Raw genomic sequence first — 15,497 nt, forward strand, 5'->3', positions numbered from 1 at the left:
TCACGAGGAGGCGGCGCCACTTTATTTGCATATTCATGAGCTTATTTATTATTCATGAGCTTTCCCGGGCCCCCCCAATATTTTTTATATGTCCGCGTCCCTGCCCTAGAGTCTGGCAAGACTGGCCCGTACAGGCAGGGGTACCTTTACCTTTACCTTCCCAGGTTCCTAGTCCGACACTCTAACCGCCACGCCACCGCTGGGTCTCACTAGCTAAAATCTAAGGCAGGTGGTTAGGCCTTTCCCTGCCCAAGAGAAAACCCTGTTTTTATTCCTCCCCTCACTGCACCATCCCCTTCCTAGCAAACACCGGACCCTCCTCCATGTGTGGCCCCCGCTGCCTATGGAGAGGCTCCCCCACCCCAATGCTAATTTTCGCTCTCTGCTGTGGCAATTAGAAATGTGTGCTTAATAGAGTGTCATGTTAATTGTTGCCGAGTTAACCAATTTCTCCCTTTAATTGGTGATTGATTAACCTATTGAAATGTTAAGTGACTCAGTTTCCATCCAGAGCGAAGGGGGGGGGGGGGAGAGACTTCATCTGCAGCCACAGTCAGGCTCTCTCTCCCTCTCTCTGGGAGTTTGTTGGTATTTTTTTCCTCCTCCTCCTCCTCCTCCTCCTCCTCCTCCTCCTCCTCCTCCTCCTTCTCCCCACCCTCCCCCAGCTTTCTAATTAGATGAGCCAATTTGACATGCATTTGTCTGCTGGAAAGGTTATCAGCTCTGGAGGTGACCTGCAGAGGCAAGGTTGTACAGAGCATCCTTACCAGAAAAGGTTTTAAGGGAGATGGTGGCTGTAGTCAGTTGCATTGTGATGGTAATTAACCAGATTTTTTGCCTCCCCTCCATGGAATGAGATGATTCCTTGGCCACATATAGGCACTTTTGAAACACTCCTTGGCTTCATAGAATCATAGAGTTGGAAGAGACCAGAAGGGCCATCGAGTCCAACCCCCTGCCAAGCAGGAAACACCATCAGAGCACTCCTGACATATGGTTGTCAAGCCTCTGCTTAAAGACCTCCAAAGACGGAGACTCCACCACACTCCTTGGCAGCAAATTCCACTGTCGAACAGTGGCTTCTCATAAGCGTGCAAGCGATCAATAATCTCTTAAAACGGATCTCTTCGTTCACTTTTTGTTAATTGTGTTTTTATCCCACGTTTTCCTCCAAGGAACTCAAGTTTACGTGGCTCTTCCCCGCTTTGTTTAATCACAACAACAACCCTGCGAGGTGGGTAGGGCTGAGAGGGAGTGACTGGTTCAAGGCACTTCATGGCAGAATGGGGATTTGAACCCAGGTCTCCCAGTCCCTGGCCCAACACTTCTTCTTCTTTGGCAATCACTTGTAGCTGATTGTCTTCCATGAACACTGTCTTAACAGTGAGTCTGTAAGTGACTGTGGAGGCCAGTTCTGGACCCACACGTCCGTCCACAGTGGGGACATGGGTTTCCGGGCGGGAGCTGATCATGGTGAGGGTTTGCCAAGCATGTCTTCCTCTTAGCACATTTCTCCCTTGCGTCCTGAGTTCGAACGTCTTCAAAGCCCATGACACCTTTGGTAAAGGCTGTCCTCCAACTGGAGCGCTCACAGGCCAGTGTTTCCCATTTGTCAGTGTTTATACTACATTTTTTTTAGATTTGCCTTGAGACAGTCTTTAAACCTCTTCTGTTGACCACCACCATTACGCTTTCCATTTTTCAGTTTGAAATAGAGTAGTTGCTTTGGAAGACGATCATCAGGCATCCGCACAACATGACCAGTCCAACGAAGTTGATGTTGAAGAATCATTGCTTTGACACTGGTGATCTTTGCTTCTTCCAGTACACTGGCATTAGTTCGTCTGTCTTCCCAAATGATGTGTAACATTTTTCGGAAACACCGTTGATGGAATCTTTCGAGGAGTTGGAGATGGTGGTCCACGTTACACAAGCATACAGTAAGGTTGGTAGTACAATAGCTTTGTAAACAAGCATTTTGATTTCCCTGTGAATGTCCCGGTTCTCAAACACTCTAACCACTATGGCAACTGGCTTTATGGAGGTGGATGTACATCTGGTTGCTATGAAGTCAGTGTCTAGCAGAATTTTTAAAATATTGCCCATGCAATGCACTGTCAAACATCTCTAACTGCCAGAAAGTTCTTCCTAATGTTTAATTGAAATCTCCTGTCTTACCATTTGAATTCATTGGTTCAGGCCAGGGTTAGGGTTAGGGTTAGGGTTAGGGTTTTCTGCCAGACAAGCAGAAAACAATCTGGCTCCATCTCCCTCCTGCTGCTACCACACCCACCAATGGCAGAGAAGCACCATTGCCATCAGCGCCAATTTCAGGCAAGAATGTGCAGATTTGGGGTGAGATATCACGCAAAATGGGCGCAACCTTGCCCATAATGCAGCCTGGGACCCACGTACCTACGGGACCGCCTCTCCTGGTATGCCCCACAGAGGACCTTAAGGTCCACAAATGACAACATTTTGGAGGTCCCGGGTTAGCAAGGTGGTTAGATTGGTCTCAACTAGGGCCAGGGCCTTTTCAGTACTGGGCGTGACTTGGTGGAACGCTCTATCACAAGAGACCAGGGCCCTGCAGGACTTGACATCTTTCCGTAGGGCCTGCAAGAGTTGGAGTGAGTTCTACATAGTAGGCCCTGCAAGAGTTGGAGGGGGCTATCCTGTAAATATAAGCCATACGAAGGCCACTCACTTATATGGGAAGGGCATGGCTCAGTGGCAAGAAGATAAGAAGAGCCTACTGGATCAGGCAAATAATCTGTCTTCTCACAGATAATCCTAATCTCAGTCCCCAACTAGGAGTGGAAGAACGCATCTGTCTGAAACCTTGGAGAGCCTCTGCCAGCCAGTGTAGACAATATTGAGCTATAATAATAATAGTCATGCATTCATTCATTTATACATACCCCGCTCATCTGGCTGGGTTTCCCCAGCCACTCTGGGCGGCTCCCAATAGAATATTAAAAACACGATAAAATATCAAACATTAAAAACTTCCTTAAACAGGAATCAATAAGGAAGGAAGTAGAGGTTGTTAAGTGTTGTATGTAAATTTTCAAATGTGCTCTGTTCTTTTTGTCTTTTCTGCACTTGTTATCTTGGGTTTTTGGTTTTTGTTGCATTTTGTGTACCTTTTGTTTTTTGTTTTTGTGTGTTTACTTTTTAATTTTTTGTGTGTGTGTGTAATCTTTTGTAAAGTTTTGTTGGTGCAATGATAAAGGAATATTAATAAAAAGAATATTAAAAAAAAAAAAAAAACTTCCTTAAACAGGGTTGCCTTCAGATGTCTTCCAAAAGTCAGATAGTTCTTTATTTCCTTGACATCAGATGGGAGGGCGTTCCACAGGGCGGGCGTCACCACCAAGAAGGCCCCCTGCCTGGTTCCCTGTAACCTCACTTCTCACAGGGAGGGAACCTCCAGAAGGCCCTCGGCGCTGGACCTCAGTGTCCGGGCAGAACGATGGGGGTGGAGATGCTCCTTCAGATATACTGGATCAACACTTTGAATTGTGCTTGGAAACATACCGGGAGCCAATGTAGGTCTTTCAAGACGGTGTTAAGTGGTCTCGGCAGCCGCTCCCAGTCACCAGTCTAGCTGCCGCATTCTGGATTAGTTGTAGTTTCTGGGTCACCTTCAAAGGTAGCCCCACGTAGAGCAATGGCCTGACTCAGTATAACACATCTTCCCTGTTCCCTGAGCTTTGCAAAAACGTCCAGCTGTCTCCCTGGCATTAGTCCTGTGCTGTCCATTCGGGACTTGCCTGTGTTTTAATAACTGACAACCCCCCCAAAAAAGGCCCACCACATCCAATCGAACATAGGCAGGCACGGAAAACGCTGGTCGCCAGCGAAGGAAACAATGAGATTACCCGACAACATTGTGCTTGGCGGTCCCTGCAGAGGATTTCCCAAGTGGTGGGGGGCTTGTAATAGTTTTGGCTCATTCATGTGACGCGCAGGGCATTTGTCCTTTAAAAAGAGGTGTAGATTAGGAGACGTTCGGGGTTAGGCTAATAATTCGGGGCTGAAAATGGCCGCTCGCCATTGTGCCGGCGTGTTCCCGGTGCTGCCTGCCTCCTCTTCTCCCCCCTCGCCTCTCTGGCACTCGGGGCAGCTTTGGGCCCGGTTGGTAAACAGCTTAAGGCCAGACGTCTTTTCAGTCTTTTAAAATGACGCCTCGAAATTTAAAAAAAAAGAAAAAAAGTGTGGGGGGATTGCACACCCCCACAAAACACCCACAATCTAAGTGGCGACTGCTTGGCGATCACAAAAGCCAGGGACATTATGCAAGGGTATTTACATAGGCCTTAGCGGAGGAGAGGGGGGCAATTAATGATTGGGGGGGGCACACACACATATCAGGAAAGTTTGTTCAACCCATTCTCCAGTAAGAGAGCTTTTTGTAAAAAAGTAAAAAATAAAAGTCTATGGAAACTCGTCAAGTTCCCTCCCTCCCCACACAAATCACTCCAATTCCCCCTGACCCACCCCCAAAAGAGAGATTAAGGGCTGGAATTTAGCAAGAAATCCTATGTTTCCGCTCCCCAACCCCTCCCCGAACTTTCTTTCTTTCTCTCTTTTTTAACACCTTACGCTGAAAGGGCAAAAATTGGTGAAACTTTCTTTTAAAAATAAACATTCGTTATTCTATATTTAGATTTGAAAGGAGTCGGAAACAGTGCAGGGGGGGGGGGGGAGCAGGATGCAGAATCTATTTTATACCGCTTTGTTGGACCAGAAAGCCTTCATAAAAGAATCCAACCCCTGGCAGTCCAGCCTGCCGGACACGAGGGGAGGGGGGTGGCTTGAAATAAAAGGGCGCTTGCAAGGTCTGACTAGTCTCTTTTAGGACAGACGGCTGAAATTTAAGCTGATTTGTAAGTGTGGGGCAGGGAGGGGGTGTGCTAATTCCCTTTGTTGTTGGCCCAACTCTGCCAAAGTTACCCCATAGTTTTGCAAAAGCAGCCGGAATGGTGTTAAGGATCCTTCCCCAACCTTTGCGGCCTCACTGTGCACGAGAACCATTTTAAACCATGTTAATAATAATTGTGATTGTGCCTTTCCATGCACTCACCTGTCCGGAATTCCTGGTCGCCTATGGCTACCAAGGGTGTTGATCAACGCAAGGCTGAATTGTAGGCTTCTCACTCTCAAACAACAATTGTGTCTTTGGTTACAGAGCAGATTTCCAAAATCTTCAAGTTTAATTTCAAGTTTTTTGCAGAGGGCAGCTCTTTTCCAAATATTCCCTGCACATCTTCAATTAAAATCATTTTGGAAAATTGAAAATGATAATAGTTGTGATCGTGCTGAATACTTAATGTTCCACCTCAGGGAATCTTCCTCACAACAGGTTCAAAGTTTTGTGAAGCGTTTCTGAAAGCTAAGAAGCCAGTGGGATGTAGTGGTTAAGAGTGGGGGACTCGTAATCTGGTGAACCGGGTTCGCGTCTCTGCTCCTCCACCTGCAGCTGCTGGGTGACCTTGGGTGACCTTGGGCCAGTCACACTTCTCTGAAGTCTCTCAGCCCCACTCACCTCACAGAGTGTTTGTTATGGGGGAGGAAGGGAAAGGAGATTGTTAGCCGCTTTGAGACTCCTTCGGGTAGTGATAAAGCGGGATATCAAATCCAAACTCTTCTTCTTCTTCCTTTTAACCCTGTCAGGCCAGTGTTCTAGCTGGCTCAGCACTGTCTGCTCTGACTGACAGCAGCTCTTCACGGTTTCAGACAGGGTATATTTTCTTCCCTACCTGAAGATGTTGATGCTTGAACCCAGGGCAATTGAACCTAGGTGCTCTGCAACTGAGCCACAGCCTTTTCCCAAAATGGGAGATCTGTTGTGCTGGTCCCGGGGGCTAACTGAGAGGCGAGGTCCGAGTCCAGTCCGAGGTTGATGGTGCGGTATGAAGGCAGTCCGTCAAAGCTGTAACTGGGTCCAAGGCAGGGTGTTGGATGGGGTCAGGAACTCTGGCAGAAGAGTAGGACAGGGTGCAGGCAGGAACAGGCTACCAACAACATTGCTCCCACAACCTGGGACTGGGCTGGCTGGCCTTTATCTCCTCTGAGGCATAGGGTGGCCCCGGTCCACAGGTGACTCACCTCTCCTGGCCTGGAGGCGAGCACTCCTCCTGCGGGAACTTAGTTGCCTCCGCCTCTCTGCCCTGAGCCTCTGCAGCTCAGGAGAGGCTGGAGGGTTACCGGACCCAGAGGCAACCTCCTCTTCCCCTGACGGGGCTGAGAGTGGAGCACCTGCAGGCAATGGGTCCTCCATCACCTCAGGAGCCAGAGCAGACTCAGCTGGTGCCTGTACCTGAGGATCCAGCACAGGTGAGGACCCTTCAGGCTCAAGCCCCAGCCCCGGCTCAGCTGGTTCTGGAGGCGGGGAATCCTGTGCAGGCTGGGATTCCTCAGGTTCAGCCTCTGAGTCCGAATCCCAGGCCATCACACCTGTGCTCAACAGTAGTATATAAGTAAGAAAAAAACAAACTATTGTAGGCTGTAAGTTTCAGTCTTGTAGACCCATCCTTGGGTTAACCAGCTCCACTGGACTGCACCTCTCCATTCTGACCACTCCTCCTTTGAAAAGAAACAAGTCTCAATGCACCCTTGAACACGGGTACAAGGGTCGTTCAGTCTTCAAACTTGAAGCATAGACCATGGACACATAATTGTTTACTCTGGTTCCCGCGTATTAACGTTTAATACTTCAATGTGCATTTAAGTAATACATCTTTAAAAAAAACAATATTCGTCTCAATGTATGGGCAGATGGGCTCATCAACCTGGGAAGGTAGACCATTTAGGAGAGGGAAAACTCTGATCCTAAACCTCCACTGGCTTGCAAGATATCTTCAGGAGAAGAAAGGCTAAGGAGTCAGTGGAACCTCGGTTCTCGAATGTCTCCATTGACGAACGATTCAGAACCCGAATGCTGAAAACCCGGAAGTAATTGCTTCTGTTTTGAACATGCCTCTGAAGTCGACCGGCTTCCGCTGTGTGTTTTTCCTTTTTTTAAATGGATTTTGCCAACTGCTCATTGATCCTCGGTTTTCAGAAGTTGAATAGTCTTCCAGAACAGATTATGCTCGAAAACCGAGGTTCCACTGTACTCCCTAAGACGGTTGGATGGATCCTGATACACCTCCTTCTGGCAAACCCTGCAGTCAAGATGACACCAAACATATCGCTCTGCTTTCCTTTGGATCACATCAGCGAGGCTGAGAGGGGGTTCTTGTCACCTGGGCAGCCCAGGACCCCCATAAACACTTCCCAGGCCTGTGCCTCAGGGAGGTCGCTTCGGTGTTGATATTGTAGCAGTTTGGCTTCACCCCTGGAGACGCACTCCATTGTCTGTCAGGACAGATGGATGCCAACATCAAATGCATTTCCAGATTCATTTTATTCCAAAATACGCAATTTGCGATGCACTTTTGCAAACTGTTTGATCTCAGAACTATATTGCAAAATTCAGAGGCGTGTGAAGTCCAAAGGAGAATTACCGCTCGAAGCAGACTTTTACTCCAGAAGGTGTAAGTCAGAATTCAGAGGAACATGAATGACTCCGGCTCCCACAGGTCACGTGGTGCCTGGTTCTTCAGGTGAGCTTCTCTTGGGTGATTGGGGTACTGAGTAGAGTCAGGACAATTGATGGAGACTGCATCAGGTAAGCATGTATTTATTGGGAGTGTTTAAGCCTGTAGCCCAGTCCAAGAAGTATAGGCAGGTACATATCTAGTGACTGGTTGAACTTCCTCCTCTTTGTAGTTTCAGTTTGTTGGGATGAGATCCAGTTTTGGGGGTTCAGTTGGGGCTGATGGGAGTTGTAATCCAAAACAGCTGGAGAACCCCAAGTTGGCCAAACCTTGTACTCTACCACAAAGTTCCTGACCATCTCGTTATTTCTTTTTCTAACTACCCTCAAGCTGAACCTTAGCATTGCCCTTGCAATGTAAAGATAGGAATTTTGCTTACTTTAAAATCATTATATTTTTCCAAAAACCGTTTCCCCCCAACTGTCGCAGTTCCTTCTTCGTCTCTGACTGTGAGGCCAAAATCGCCAGGTATTTAAAAGCAAGAAAAGAGCAAAGAAGTTGCTGGATCCAAGGGATAGCAATCATAGTAGTTTGGAGGAAATGCCTATTTTAAAAAGAATGCTCTAGCTGTGGATATCTTTAAAAAGAAAAAAAGATGATATTCCCACACCTAGAAGGCAGTTCTGGTCCAGGAACAAAGAACACTAATAATTTGAAATTTACTCCTCTGCTCTATGTCCAACTTCCACACCCACCCAAGTTTGAGGAATACATTGAAAGGTGAGCAGTATGAAACACCTTAGCAGCAAGAACCCTTTTAGAAAAAATAAAATAAGGGCAAAGCAGAGAGTACATAATTCTTTCCCACTTCCTTGAGAGGAAGAGGGGAGGGGGGAATTAAACCTCCAGAAATCAATGCCTCATTCAAGGGTATTGATCAGGACTAAATTAATTAGACTTCAAGGCTTATAGTAGTTGATAAGACAACTTGTTTATTTAGTCAATGCGGGAGTTTTCCCTACAGCAGCAAATACCCTCTTCCTTGGAAAAGACATTTGGAACGCAAGATATGTCCGTGTGTCTGTGTGTAAAGGAGAGGGAGGCAGCACTCCCAAGAACCTAGTTTGGGTATAGATGAAGGCAGAAGTAGCCAAGATGGCACACACACACACACACACACACCAGGTGTATTGGGCTAAAATTATCTACTTCCAAGATTTTTTGCCGTTCCACTTGAATTAAAATTGTGCCACCTGACCCTTATACCTTACCCTATGCTGAGCAGTAAAATGTAGACCGATGATGAATAGCTGCTAGGAGGCCCCTGCCCACTCTCCCTAAATGCATAAGCTGAAGCTCCCCCTCCAAGACAATTATGAGTTATTCTGCTAAGATATCTGTCCTGCCTTTCTCCTGTCATGAAGCCCAAGGGTGCTGCAGACCCTCCAAGTTTGAAAGACTTTGAATTGTGCTCGGAAACACACTGGGAGCCAATGTAGATCTTTCAGAGCCAGCGTTATATGGACCTGATGGCCGTACCCAGTCACCAATCTGGCTGCCGCATTCTGGATTAGTTGTAGTTTCTGAGTCACCTTCAAAGGTTGCCCCACGTAGAGTGCATTGCATTAGTCCAAGCAGGAGATAACCAGGACATACACCACTCTGGCCGGACAGTCTGCAGGCAGGTAGGGTCTCAGCTGGAGTACCAGATGGAGCTGATAGACAACCACCATGGACAGAGAATTTATCTGTTCCTCCATGGATGGCTGTGAATCCAATATGACTCCCAGACTGCGCACCTGGTTCTTCAGGGAGACAGGTTCATTCAGGACCAGGGAGTCCTCCACACCTGCCTGCCCCCTGTTCCCCAGAAACAGTACTTCCGTCTTTTCAGGATTCAATCTCAATCCGTTAGTCACCATCCACCCTCCCCCAACCACCTCCAGTCACTCACACAGAGGCTCTGGCGGGATCCTAGAGCCCTCCCACCTCCTTCCCAAAGTCGGGAAAGTGCTAACTAAGCTTTGGGAAGGAGGCATAAGGACTTGGGGGCCCTGTCAGAGACCTCACACCTCCTTCCCAAAGCCCAGTGCCTCACTTACCTGGAAGAAGGTGTGAGGACTTGGGCATCAAATGTTGGACTACCCTCTTCTAGACAGTTGCCTGGTTGCCTCTGTAGCTGATCTACAGAGATGGATGGGCAATTCTGTCAATTTCAGTTTTCCCCAGTCTCTTATTTTTCCATAGTTCAGTTCTTCGCATCAGTGTGTGATTGTGTAAGAAAAAAGTCCTTATGTAATTCATCAGCTTTTAAGTGCAGATTTCTCCTAATCAGTAGCAGCCACTGAGGTAGGACACCATTGTTCTCCTGGCTTCCCAAGGAAGGTCACTGGTGGCAAGAGTGAGGCACTGTGCGGTGCAGCTCAGCCAAGCCAACGCTCCTGCCATGATGTGCCACGGGGTGGCCCAGGCTCCCGCACAAGACGCCTAACTCTACCATCACCGCTGCCATTGGAGATTTAACTTCTGTAAATCCTAGAGCAGAGCTGACCCCCCTCGCAGCTCCTGCTCACAATATTTTAACCAGGGTTCCTCAAAGACAAAAACAGAAGCAGACGCAGAAGGCATCGGAACCAATTTCAAGCCAAGTGGCCCTGCTAGGAAAGGCCCCTACCCAAGCCTCTGGACAGCAAAGATCCTTGTTGTTGTTTAGTCGTTTAGTCGTTTCTGACTCTTCGTGGCCCCCTGGACCAGAGCACGCCAGGCACTTCTGTCTTCCACTGCCTCCTGCAATTTGGTCAAACTCATGCTGGTAGCTTTGAGAACACTGTCCAACCATCTCATCCTCTGTTGTCCCCTTCTCCTTGTGCCCTCCATCTTTCCCAACATCAGGGTCTTTTCCAGGGAGTCTTCTCTTCTCATGAGGTGGCCAAAGTATTGGAGCCTCAGCTTCAGGATCTGTCCTTCCAGTGAGCACTCAGGGCTGATTTCCCTCAGAATGGAGAGGTTGGATCTTCTTGCAGTCCATGGGACTCTCAAGAGTCTCCTCCAGCACCAGAATTCAAACGCATCCATTCTTCAGCGATCAGCCTTCTTTATGGTCCAGCTCTCACTTCTATGCATCTCTACTGGGAAAACCATAGCTTTAACTATACGGACCTTTGTCGGCAAGGTGATGTCTCTGCTTTTTAAGATGCTGTCTAGGTTTGTCGGCAAAGATCCTAGTGAGGGCCATTTCCCCTTGCAGTTAATCCCTTGGGGGCCGCATGCTGGCAACGGGTGGGACACGAGGGCGACTTTTTGCCGCTGGCAGACAAAGAGGATGGGAGCCTGTCGACCAGGCAAAGTGTTGATGCGATGAAGGTATCCCAGAAGGCTTTGGGCATGGGGCAGAACTTCCTGCTGGCTGGGATAGGGGGGCCGGGAAGGACAAAAGCCGAGCGAGGGTGGCGAGGATCCCACCAACAGTTTACGAAGGCCACAGTCTGCTATCAGCTGTACTCCAACCCTGCGAGAATGCTAATAAGCCGGTGAAGAGCCTGGCTTCCCCGCCATAATTCTATAGAGGAGCTGAGTACCCCATAGTGTTCACCAAATAAAGACAACTAATTGAGAATTTTTTGCACATTTGGCTGGGGGGGCCGGGGGCTCGTTCACACAGCTCGTTGTGGGAGAATGCAGACCCTCGCCCGTGACAGGGGGACGGACGGCTCCTCCAAGGACAGGATCCCCGTTAGCTTTACTCCCCCCAGACTTTCAAAGTATGACAAAAATGTCTAATTTAATTTCGAGGGCATTTCTCCCTCCTCAGCAACACACACGCACACTCTCCGCTGCATTGCCAAGAACCGTTCCGGCGTCTCTGCCAGAGAGTCTAGTGTTTGTATTAATATCATATTCGTTATTATTATTTTCTTTTTTAAAAAAAATGCTGACGCTTATTTTTTCTTTATTTTCTCAGAATTAAATGCTTTCTCTCTCCAACACCCCACCCCACCCCCCCTTTTGCTGTTATGTTTGGAGGCGAAGTCTGCATTTTTGTGCCTGCAGGTGACACACGTTGATTGAAACTAAAATTAATAAATCAGCGGAAAAGCACAGACCTAGGGTTCACAGCGGGGCCCACAAACACGCTCATAAAAGGAGCTTTATGCTCTTGTACAAAGCAGGAATAAATTACGGGAACACTTGTTGCCTTTGGTCTCCCTTTTGCTCCACAGACCGGTATCTTATTTTCGAAGGCTTATTCGTAATCAACAGGTTCCTTGGCGCTTTAGCAGGTGACTTTGTCATTAATCTCTCATTTGACCATTCTGGCATATTAATGAAGCAGGCTCCTCTCTCTCCTTCTCTCTCTCTCTCTCTCTCTCTCTCTCTCTCTCTCTCATTCTGGCATAAGGAATTAGTTTAAAAGGTGCACTTGTGTCTAAATTGCTTACAGCTCGCGAGAAGTGCCGCCGCCGACCAAATGCAAAAGAGCATTTTTTCCCCCAGCTTGGGCTGCGCTAAAGCACATTTGACTAACATTATCTTCCTTGCTGTGCTTTTCTTAAACCACATACTTATTTCTTCACCATGGTGCAACTATTACCCGGCCGTGTCAATCATTTCTCCTTTGTCCCCCCTTCTCTTTCGGAGGGGGTGGAAATCTCTATATATTATTACATATTTCCCTCGACCTTTCCCAAACAAAAAAATCCAGATTTTATATCCATGTCGCGCAATAATATCCTTTCTGATTAACGGCGTGCCTTTCCCTCCCCTACCCCCCCACCCCTTCCTCTGTTAATTAAACAGTTCCATCCCATTTGGGGAGGGCTTTTTGGTGCACGGTTTTGGGCCTCAATGGAACACCGATGCTCGTTCGTTTCAACATTTCTTTTCAGAGCGACTTTAATAAATATCATTATATTTAAAAAGTGCTGGAATCCACCTGGTATTTGGGGTCTGCCGGAAAGCCCAAAGTGAGAATTCCTATGGGGCCATTTAAGAGCATTTAAGGAAAGGGGGGGCAAGGGAAATGCTTAAGATTTAAGTCTCACATTTGTGATTACTACGATCTGCCAAAATATATAATATTATGACTTTAGGCTGATTTGGGGGAAAGGAGCCGCCAACCACCACCACAACAACAGCACTAAAAAAAAAGCGCCTTTCTGACACTGCGATAAAAACAGTTTTGTGGCAATACAATAATTTGTGCATTTCCAAAGAACGCGCCTGGCAATAAATCTGTTTTGTTGCAGGGTTAGGATTTGTGTGTGTGTGTGTGTGTTTCATAACTCCCAGACAAGGAAACAGGCTCCCAACCAAGGGCATGTCTGTTTAAATTTCTGAAAAGTGACGCGCTTACATATTCATATTTTCAGTATGTGTGTGTTTTAAAACCTGACACCACAAGCCAAGCTGCTTTTGCATCAGGGGTGTCGTTCCGCAATGTTTTCGACATCTTTTTTTTTTAGTCTTAATAGCCAAGTGTCTGTCTGTCATGGATTACAGTCAAAGCTATCACGTCATTTGCGGCCTGTCGCACGGAGAGGCTGCCTCGCTTGTACCACTGTAGTGTTTAAAAAAGAGAGAGACAGGCGAGAATGGAGATAAACCAAATCTGGAGTTTGATGGAGAGGTTACTTAGATAGCCAGCTGGGGCTGTCTGAGTATTCGGAGAGAACGGCGACTGCCAGTGTTGAGGCGGACTCCTAAAGCGTCAGCCAGCCTGGCTCTGGAAGGAAAAAAGAAACTCTGGGATAGGGGTGGCTGGTCCATTGCCTGCCATCTTACTTAAAAGCTTGCCAGGGTCACAGTCACCTCATACATCTAAGGCTTCCTGGTCTCTTCCAACTCTACAGTTTTATGATTCTGAAGCACTATTGAACAGTCATAAAGTAAAAAGGTAAAGGTACCCCTGCCCATACGGGCCAGTCTTGACAGACTCTAGGGTTGTGTGCCCATCTCACTCTATAGGCCGGGGGCCAGCGCTGTCCGCAGACACTTCCGGGTCACGTGGCCAGCGTGACAAGCTGCATCTGGCGAGCCAGCACAGCACACGGAACGCCGTTTACCATCCCGCTAGTAAGCGGTCCCTATTTATCTACTTGCACCCAGGGGTGCTTTCAAACTGCTAGGTTGGCAGGCGCTGGGACCGAGCAACGGGAGCTCACCCCGCCGCGGGGATTCGAACCGCCGACCTTTCGATCGGCAAGTCCTAGGCGTGAGGCTTTAACCCACAGCGCCACCCGCGTCCCTTATTAAACAGTCATGGCTTCCCCCAAAGCAGTACTTTTTCTGGAAAAAAAAGACGGGGAAACTCATCACAAAGTTTGTTTATTGGGGACCCGGTTGCAGTGCCACAACCAGCCACCCAATAAGATGTGATTAATAAACTCAAGCAGACAATGGTCTGGATTAGAAATGGTCACAACTTTATTGATTACGGAAACAGGCGGATTTTTGGCTTGGGAATTGGGTGTACCGTATTTTTCTGTGTATAAGACGATGGTTTTTGCTAAAAAATGGGTGTCGTCTTATACACGGATAGTGAATGCACGGGGGGAATGTGCGATTAATGGCAGCAGCAAGCAGGAGATTGGCAGCGGCGATTGGGCGGGTGATTGGTGGCTGCGGCAAGGCCTGCTGGCGATTGGCTGCAGCTGCGGCAATTGGGCAGGCGATTGGCGGCTGCGGCAAGAGGGCGGGTGGGCTGTTGGTGGCGGCGAGCGGGCAGACAATAGGCGGCTGTGGCAAGGTGTGTGATCAGCAATGGCTGTGGCAAGCGATCGGCAGTGGCGGGCAGGCGGGTGAGCGATTGGCGGAAGTGACCTCCCCCACCCCCCAAAAAAGCGAAACAACTTAATTTCTTAATTTGGGGTTAAAAAAAAAAGGGGGGTCGTCTTATACATGGGAGCGTCTGATACACGGAAAAATACGGTATATCTGTTCCAGAGGCCCCCCCACACACAAATATTTGATTTTTAAAAGGTAAGAGAACTCAGTTGCCAACATTTCTCTGATGAAAATAGGGACATCCTATTGCATAATAATAAGGGACGCGGGTGGCGCTGTGGGTAAAACCTCAGCGCCTAGGATTTGCCGATCGCATGGTCAGCGGTTCGAATCCCCGCGGCGGGGTGAGCTCCTGTCGTTCGGTCCCAGCTCCTGCCCACCTAGCAGTTCAAAAGCACCCTTAAGTGCAAGTAGATAAATAGGTACCGCTCTGGCGGGAAGGTAAACGGTGTTTCGGTGTGCTGCTCTGGTGCCGGTTCGCCAGAGCAGCTTCGTCACGCTGGCCACGTGACCCGGAAGTGTCTGCGGACAGCGCTGGCCCCCGGCCTATAGAGTGAGATGGGCGCACAACCCTAGAGTCTGGCAAGACTGGCCCGTATGGGCAGGGGTACCTTTACCTTTACTATTGCATAATAATAATTGTATTATTTCTACCCCGCTCATCTGACTGGGTTGCCCCAGCCACTCTGGGCAGCTTTCAACATATATAAAAACATAATAAAACATTAAACATTTTTTTAAAAAAACTTCCCTATACAGGGCTGCCGTCAGGTGTCTTCTGTTTTTGTTTTGTTAAATATTAAATTTTCATTATTAACAACCCAACGTATGCCACATTAATACAATACCAAATCACAATACAATTAAGAAAGCCAATTCTCCAATTCCAAATTAAACATTCCTTCAGATGTCTTCGATAGGTTGCTTAGTTACTTTTCTCCTTGGCTTGAGGGTCGCATAACTTCATTCCCTCCAACATTTCTCCGATAGAAATCGGGACGTCCTAAGGAAAAGTGCGACATTCCAGGATTAAATCAGAAATTGGGACAGCGTCTGTAAATCCAGGACTGTCCCTGGAAAATAGGGACACTTGGAGGCTCTTCTGGGAGACTCCTGTTCTCCTCAGAGTCTGTCTCCATTTAAAAAAATTTTACTTTCTAGTGTGTA

General features: G+C 47.8%; 1 long non-coding RNA gene across 2 annotated transcripts in view; it reads right to left on the bottom strand.

Moving 5' to 3' along the window:
• Positions 1-11,512: 11,512 nt before the first annotated feature.
• Positions 11,513-15,497, bottom strand: part of LOC114597452 (uncharacterized) — an 85,965-nt gene continuing 81,980 nt past the window's right edge. For both annotated transcript variants that reach the window (XR_013390564.1, XR_003706835.2), the window contains one exon: positions 11,513-15,333. This is a non-coding gene — a long non-coding RNA (uncharacterized LOC114597452). The remainder of the gene's footprint in view (positions 15,334-15,497) is intronic.

The sequence above is a fragment of the Podarcis muralis genome, chromosome 1 (assembly GCF_964188315.1).
Source record: "Podarcis muralis chromosome 1, rPodMur119.hap1.1, whole genome shotgun sequence".
Lineage (NCBI taxonomy): Eukaryota > Metazoa > Chordata > Lepidosauria > Squamata > Lacertidae > Podarcis > Podarcis muralis.